This window comes from Suncus etruscus, chromosome 2, assembly GCF_024139225.1.
Source record: "Suncus etruscus isolate mSunEtr1 chromosome 2, mSunEtr1.pri.cur, whole genome shotgun sequence".
Lineage (NCBI taxonomy): Eukaryota > Metazoa > Chordata > Mammalia > Eulipotyphla > Soricidae > Suncus > Suncus etruscus.
Genome location: NC_064849.1, coordinates 159,446,936 through 159,455,553, shown reverse-complemented (window position 1 = coordinate 159,455,553; position 8,618 = coordinate 159,446,936). Strand labels below are relative to the sequence as shown.

Genomic DNA, 8,618 nt, shown 5'->3' with positions numbered 1-8,618 from the left:
CTTTGTATCTGTAAAGGTGCCTTTATTTTGCTCAGTGCAGGCTTTGCTGAACACAAGCAGAGAAGTCTCTGGAGTGGGGGGCCAGGCTGCAAAACGCCCCCCTTCCCACCCCCCATCCTCCAGCCGCAGGCACAGCCTTCAGGGATAGCTCACGTCTTGCACATTTCTCTCTCACGCCTGCGAGGGTGGTGGAGTTTGTCTGACAGCAGAGGTGCGACTCTGACACAGCTTAAGATTGGTGGCATAATAAGAAGACAGTGATCCAAGGAGAAAGTGTGAATTAGAAACAGAAATCATTTTTCTCTCTCCTGCTGCTGTAAATAACCTCACCCACAACTTGTACTTCCAAAACCCTAGGCCTAGGCCAAGGGGAAGAAGTGTTTGCATGGGAGCTTTCTTTTGAAGTCCCATTTCCCCCGCAAAACTGCATTGACTAAAAACAGGCGTTCAAACTCTTTCATCTCATGAAGCTTTAAGTCTGCTTAGTGCTGCTACCGCAGGCTGTACCCACTGGACCTCACACTTCCTTCATCCTACCATGCCCCCAAAAGCAAGACAGAATTCTGGGAGAAGTAATTAAGGAACACAGCAGATATGTGTCTTTCTCCCAGAGAGTTTTGCATCCTGCTTAATTTTTACTTCTTTGGTGCTCACTTTGACAACACATATACTAAAATTGAAACAATGCAGATTGTCATGTCCCTGAGCAAGGATGGCAGGCATATCCGTGAAGCATTCCATATTTAAAAATAATGACATAAAATAGAATGTACCTCTTTCACTACCCACACAAACACATTAGAATGACTCCCAATAATCTCATTTGGAGATAATATCCAATGTCTTTTATCTTTGTGAACATCAGCTCTCCTGGTCTCTGGGAGCAAATGCTTAAGTATGAAACCACCACCATCCAACAGCTGTTCAGAAGCCAGTAACTCTCAGGTATCGGGCTCACATCTAAACTCTGAAAGTGAGAAACTTCCCTGTAATCACCACGCTGCAGGATGGCCATCTGCATCCTTGCACAGGAGAGACATTTTTTTTCTGGAACATCAAGTTATGTTTATGGCCAGATTGAAACACAGTTAGCCTGATCAGTATCAGAGAAACCCAGATGTATTTTGTGTAAGCAAGTGGCAAACGACCTCCAGGGGCAACCCGTGGCACAGCACATAAATAAAAGGTAAATGTGTCCATGATGTATATTAGTCCATGAGTGCAATTCTATAGGGACTAAAGTCCAAAGACATTTGGAGTCTACCAGTCAATCCGGAGCATTTTGTCTAATTTTTCTGGATGTATTTTTGACAGGAGCTTAAGGGCAGTTCAATAAATTAAAATGTATTTACATGCCAATGAAGAATTACCTTGACACTTAGAGTTATTTAATTACCAAGGTGCTTTGTGTACTGCTAATGTTAAGACTGTGTCAGCCTTTCTGGGACAAAGCTTTATTTTCAGGGCCATTTGGCCCAGCCAGAAATGATCCCCTGGGTTGGAGCATGTCATTTATATAAGAGAGGACTCCTCACTGACCCCCATTTCCATAGACAGCTCTAAACAGATCAGTAATCTCAATGTCAGACATCATGATGAAGTCAGCACTGCCAAGGCCAAATGTCCCCCTTCAGGGAGGTGGCCGCCCTCTCTGAGGAATTGTAAATGAAGTCATACCCCATTTGCAGACTTCAAAGCATGTCAGAGTTGCTGTCTGTCTGAGTGACATTCAGAGAATTTTCTCAAGGCATCAAAAGGTACGTATGATGAAAGTCTGTGCCCACACAGACAACATCAAAGCACAGCTGGCAAAAAGTGGCCGCATATGAGCAGGAACAGAGACAATTTTCCCCAAGTTATGTACCAGATTGACCTTACTGAAGGAGAGAGGGCCGTTACTGAGTTTCAGGAACCAAAGAAAGGAAGGACAGATGCTTGGAAGCTCAGGGTCAAATCCTCAGCATTGAGTTAAATAGATATAAAAAAGGAAGGGAGGAAATATTTGTCATTCAATTCTCCCAAATGTCTGTCTACTTCCATCTTCAAAGTGTCTTGTTTGGGTGTGTTTTGGTGATAGCTTTTTCTGAAGGTACTCAGGAGACCATGAGGTTCTGAGTATCAAACACAGGTATAATGTGTGCAAAACACATGTTTCTGCATATTAAATCCCCTCTCAGCTCCAAGTTCAGATTTTTGGTTCGTTTAAATATGGACAGCAGATACACTGGCAGTTTGAAAAGCCTCCCATTACTTGACGCAGGCCAAATACCTTAAATAAAAGTCATATTTCTAAGTCAAGCATTACCTTAAGTATTATTCTTGAGATATAAATCAAAATATGTTCAAGAATTAACTTTACAGGGAGAAGGGACAGACTTGAATTATCCATGATCTGACCTAACAAGGACATATGGTTAAATAAAAAGAATTTGTACAAGATGTACAAGATGTTGGGTCCCAAATCTGATTCAAAGTTTTATGAATGATGAGCCTTTCCTTGTCACATTTTCCTTATATACTTGAGGACTTCAATGACTAAGGAAAGATCTGGTTGATGACCAATATGGCATTGTATTCTTTGCACTCCAGATTTAAAATTAAAAAATCAAGAAACCCATTTCCATCCATTCCTCCTAAAAGACAACAATCTGGGGCCAGAGCAATAGCACATTGGTAAGTTATTTGCCTTGCATGTGGCTGACCCAGGACGGACTTGGGTTCAATCCCTAGAGTCCCATATGGTCCACTAGCCAGATGTGAAAATTGAGTGCATAGCCAGGAATAACCCCTGCATGTCACTGGGTGTGGCCCAAAAACCAAAAATAAATAAATAAATAAGTAAATAAATAAATAAAAGACAACCATATTTCTGATTGTTATTCGTGAGTTTCAATATCTTGAACTATTCAAATTCACCTCATAGGTCCAGATATCTTGGCTATTGTGGTAGTATCTGACATCAATGCACTGTGGCTACCTTAATAAGTGAAATCATTCTAGATATTTTTTTCATTTTGAAAGACCAATAATTTTTTTATTTAAATACCATGATTATAAACATGATTATAGTTGGGTTTCAGTCACAAACCGAACACCCCTTCACCAGTGCAACATCTTCACCCCCATTGCCCCCTCCCCATTTTGGAATTTTTTAAGGCTGGAGGAAGAGGTGGTGTGTGCTGAAGCATGATGGCTGTCTCCACTATTACATACACAAAAAGATAAAAGGGAGAGTATGTGTTAGAGTAAACTGAAGGGTCTACAGATGGTAATAGTCCCTATGACTTTTTGTTTCATTTCTCAATCATACCCAGTAGTGCTTAGAAGCTACTCCCAGCTCAGTGCTCAGGGATTGTTCCTGGTGGTACTCTGGCAATCATACTTGGTTCCTGCCTGCAAAGCATTTTGCTCCACATCTTTCAATTATCTCTCCAACCCAATGTTTCCTGTGACCATTAAAGAGCTACTTCTTCAGAAGGTCAGAACTTTGGCATTTATTTTCTCTGCAACTACAGAGGACAAGTTTGGTCAAAGTTTTTATGTTTATGTTCATGTTCACAATCTTTGTGCCAACTTCCTTATCAAAACCAACCTGCTTTCTTAGTAAAAATCAAGGTGTGTTAAGGCAAAGCACTGTTTTTGTTTTTTTTTGTTCTGGACAGTTTTTGTAATAGATAATACTGGTAGTGTTTTTATTATAGACAATAGCATTGGTTAATTGTTGAATGTATCTAATATAGGACATATATGTGCAATGTTAATTTGTTACTTAAATTTAATATTTTTAGAATAAGATAATCAACTAAGTTGTGTTTAGAATAATTACATATAATATACTATTAGTATATCAACTTAAAAAAGCCAACAAACTGTACAGACTTCTCCCAGTATCCAGAATAAAATATTCTGTTAGGAAAAAAATTTCCTTGCAGTAATTGGAAGCAACTGAATAATTATTTTCCCTCCCAGGAGCACACAAGTTGACCAGTTCAGTAATGACCCAATCCTTCTAGTCTCCACTCTCTTAACTTTACTTGGGCTCACTAGAACCTGATTTGTTTGTTTGTTTGTCTCTTGGACCATCCTGACTCTCTACATAGGGATTACTCCTCATAATGTTGAGAGAGCCATATACAGTGCCATGAATTGAATAAGGGTCTGCCATCTGCAAGGCAAGCATCTTCCCTGCTGCACTTTCTCTTTAATCACTAGAATCACCTATTTTGGACTATCACTGATAAGCATTAAAAATATAAATTTGATTGGGTATCTTTATACCTAACAAATTAAGGCATTAAAACATATTGTTAGTAATCACTGCAGAGGGAGTCCCTGGCTTCCAATCATATTCTGCACCTGGTTCTGTGGAAAAATACAGAAGAGACCAGTTATACTAGCAGTCCAGGGGACAAAGGGGGGATATATGGGAAGCATGTTGGGGACAGAGGTGGAGGGAGGACAACACTGGTGGTGTGAATGGCCCTGATTCATTGTCACTATGTACCTTAAGTATTACTGTGAAAGATTTGTAATTAACTTTGGTCACAATAAAAATTATTTTTAAAAAAGAATATAAATTTGATAGGATGGAGTAATAGTAAAGCTGGTAAGGCACTTGTCTGGGATGGGTCAAACAAGATTGAGATCTGGCATCCTTCATGTATGACTCCCCCAAAGAAAAAAGAAAACAAAAAAAAAAAGAAAGAAAAACTACTATAATTTTTATTTGCTAGCCAGATACGTTACACTCTTATTTTTCCTGCTTTCATTTCAGTTTGCCCTGGTTCCTTAACTCAATTTTATGCTGCTTTAATTGTATTTTATGTTTTCAAAATGACTTTAATTTCTTTCTGAAACAAGAAAAGGAATATTGAGAAAAAATAAGAAATAATTTTGCATCTCCAATCTTGATGATTTCCTATTCTTACAGTGTGAGTCATTTCAATGCAACATAGCTCATGACTGTATGCCTTCTGTGACAATGTAAGCTGTACAACAGCTCCTTTGAAGAAACTCTGTCTCCCTCCAGTGCAGGAAAACAGGATTCTCTGTAATCAGAATGATGAATAATAGTCCAGTCTGTTCTTTGCATTCTGAATATTCAACTAGACTAGACCAGATATTTCCAACCTGGGGATGTGCAGGAGGCCTTTATAGAGTTCTCTAGAGTAAAAAATATATCATGTTTCACTTCAGAATTGTTGTCCCCCTTCAGAGAATCATCACCCCCTAATTCCCTATTTTTTTAAAGTAACAATATTCATTTCCAATCTCCTGTCATGTTGCATTGTTTGGTACAATTCTGTTCATTATGCTGCTGGAAATGTAAACAGAACAACAGAGCAGTGGCATATGGACACACCTTTCTCTTCATGTGAGCTTAAGCTACAATGTGAGCTATTACATATCCATACACAGGGTGTGTATACACACCTTTAAAAATGGCTTTCAGGCCCGGAGAGATAGCACAGCGGTGTTTGCCTTGCAAGCAGCCGATCCAGGACCTAAGGTGGTTGGTTCAAATCCGGTGTCCTAAATGGTCCTCCGTGCCTGCCAGGAGCTATTTCTGAGCAGACAGTCAGCAGTAACCCCTGAGCACCACTGGGTGTGGCCAAAAACCAAATAAATAAATAAATAAATAAATAAATAAATAAATAAATAAATAAATAAAATAAAATAAAAATGGCTTTCACAGTATAGGATAAGTGGATGATGAGGGTGGTCAGAAATTGATGCCTGCTGAAAATAATCAACACCTATCTTTGCTGAATATTATGCAAATTGGTGATTAAAGATTTGGACAACTTATCCTACCCAAAGCATTATCAAAATCTTCAAAAGCTTCACGAAATGGGAATTTGGAATATACTTGATAGGTTGATAGGACTGAAGGTGAATTCCTGGGGCAGACTGAGAATGTAAACACAAGTAGCATGAATGTCCTCAAGGACAGCACATCAGATAACAAACTAAACAAGTGATAGGTGCACAAAATCTTTGAACACCAAAGGTTAAATTTTGTACATAGCTACTTTGCAACACTGCATCAAGTTTTCTCAATAATACTTGGACTAATTCAGTGACAACTTATCTGTTAATTTTTTGTTTTCTAACAAAAAAATGTTTTTGTCTGTCACAAAGAAACTTGGTCCATTGATCTAGATGGCTCAGTTTTGATCCATACTCATGAAAATTCTATGCATTCTAATCCTACACCAAAAACAATTTAATAATAAGACCTGAGTCCTATAGTAAACAAGCACCCATCCAACCCAGCTTTAATACTCAGCACTATATATGGTCCCCTGAGACCTCTGGAAATGATCCAGAAGCACAGAACCAGGAATAAGTCCTGAGCACTGTCAGATGTGGCTCAAAGTTCCCCTGAAAAAAAAGATAATTTAGTAACAACTGCCTTTATATGATACCAACACAGTTTTTCTAAAGAGCTTTACCTAGTGGTTGCACTGCAGTTTTTGGACAAAAATGTGTCCTACAGCTATGATAATTATGTGGAGAAAAATACAGTGTGCCATCTCCCTTCCCAAATATGTGTTCCTTTTTAAAACTCTCAAGATAATTCTGAGCAAATTGAGTTGGAAGCTGAGCAAGTCTCACAACAAAATGTGTTTTCATCTCTAGTTAGAAGGCAAAAATAAAAACAATATTGCAAACTTGCCAAGTTTTCTTTCTCCCATAGATGGTCTTATGAGAATGTGCCCATTCTTCCATTCTGTGATACTTTGGGGGGACCTGGTAAGTGGTAATAGGAGAACTGAGCTTTTCCTGATGGCTCTTCAAATGCCAAATGATTCCTGGTGCAGAGTTTTGGGTCTGTGTTGGCCAGGTGGCAGTTGTGGCGCTGACACTGCTTGCAGATGTCAAGTTTGGCTTGCATCATGTTTTTATAAATTTTTTAATTAAATGCATTCAGGTGAATCATGTGCTGTTCAATTTTCCATAATCTCTACTGCTCCTCATTTCCTTACACTGAGCCCCTTAAATTGTCCTATAAATTGTCCCTATAAATTGCCCACTACAAACTATAGGGATCTGAGTTTATGAATCGTAAGACAGAATTTATATGAAAAATTAGAAGCGTGCTATAGTGGTCATAATCAAAATAGTTTTTGACTGCTTCTAATCCTTATTGGAAAAGAAATTAAAAGCAAAATATAGTAAATTTGGACAGAACTGAAAAAATAGTGCCAAGGAACATTCATTGTGACTACACAATCATTGACATGAGAAATTTTAATGTGAAGATATTAGACTAGAAGAATATGTCTTCTTTTGTTTGCAAAGTGTCCAAATAAGCTCCCTCATGCTGCTATACTTTTCAAGACTCTTTATGCCTGGGATTTCATATAGATAGCAATGACTGAGAAGAGTTAATGAGGCTTCATGAGAACATAACAGACTAAATTAGCAGAAAATGGACTGAGCCATAGAGTATTCACTCATGCAAAAAATATTTGATGAATATAGTGTATGAGCCAGGCATTATGCTAACTACTGGAAATCCAACAAAACAGGTATAGGCCTGCCCTGTCTATGCTTATAGTTCTATGGGAGAAACTAATACAAGAAAGATTTGCAAATCAATATGCAGTTGGGATTGTAATATAAGGTTGAAAAATAGTGTGGTAGAGGAGAATCATAGCAGTCTGAATCTATAAAAGAATACCGTTCAAATGGCAATTTAAATAAGTGAAGTTCAATGTAAAAATTTATGAGTCTTGGGGTGCAAGGATGTGACTCAGTGGTAGAATATGTGCTGGACAAGTGTGAGACCTGAATGTAACTCGCTTTGAACAAAAATATAAAATAAAACTCTGATTAAAAAAAAGAATAATAGGCTATTAAAATACGGGAGGCATCAAGACCAAACAGGTGCAAGACTACTAAGTAGAGGGTTGGATACAGAGGGGATCACATATTCTGGCCGCCCCGGGGGTGAGGGAAGAGGGAATGGGAGGTAGGACAAATACAGAGGTGTAGGGAGGACAATCTGGTGATGGGAATCCCTCCGGATTTTATGTAAATATGTACCTAAAATGTTATTGACAACAATATGTAAGCCACTATGATCAAAATAAAAAATTATATTAATAAATAAATAAATAAATAAAATGAAAATAAAAATATGCTCTATATGGTGCCCAGGTGAGAATATACAATTTAGGACAGTTTTGGAAATCCTCTCAAAGGGATTTCAAAAGAAATCTAATGATCTATTTCAAATATCAGGGAATTAACAGCATGACAGAGAAGTTCTGTGATTGACTGGACCAGAACTAGTCTGAAATCGGAATAACTAGGCCATGACCTTTGGGAGTATGTAGTGGCTCATGGATGTTAAAGGAAGGGAAATATCTATGTGTGCAGAAGCTTGGAGCACAAAAGGTCCTTGTCCCTGTCTGGAAAGAGAAGCATAGAGGGGTCCTCAGGAGGCATACCTAGAAGAGAGGGAAGTGAGAAGGAATCTGGCACAGCCTGGGATATAGGATGTCTTTCTGGAAAGACTTCCAGAGGCCACACTCAGATATCAAGGCCAACCATATTCTACAGAAGTAACTGGTAAAGGTTGTTCCTAGATGCCCACACACCCACTCTGC

At 38.5% G+C, this 8,618-nt stretch overlaps 1 pseudogene; it reads left to right on the top strand.

Annotated features, from left to right (window-relative positions):
* Window positions 1–646: 646 nt before the first annotated feature.
* On the top strand, window positions 647–747 carry LOC126002390 (uncharacterized; annotated as a pseudogene).
* The last annotated feature ends 7,871 nt before the right edge of the window (window positions 748–8,618 follow it).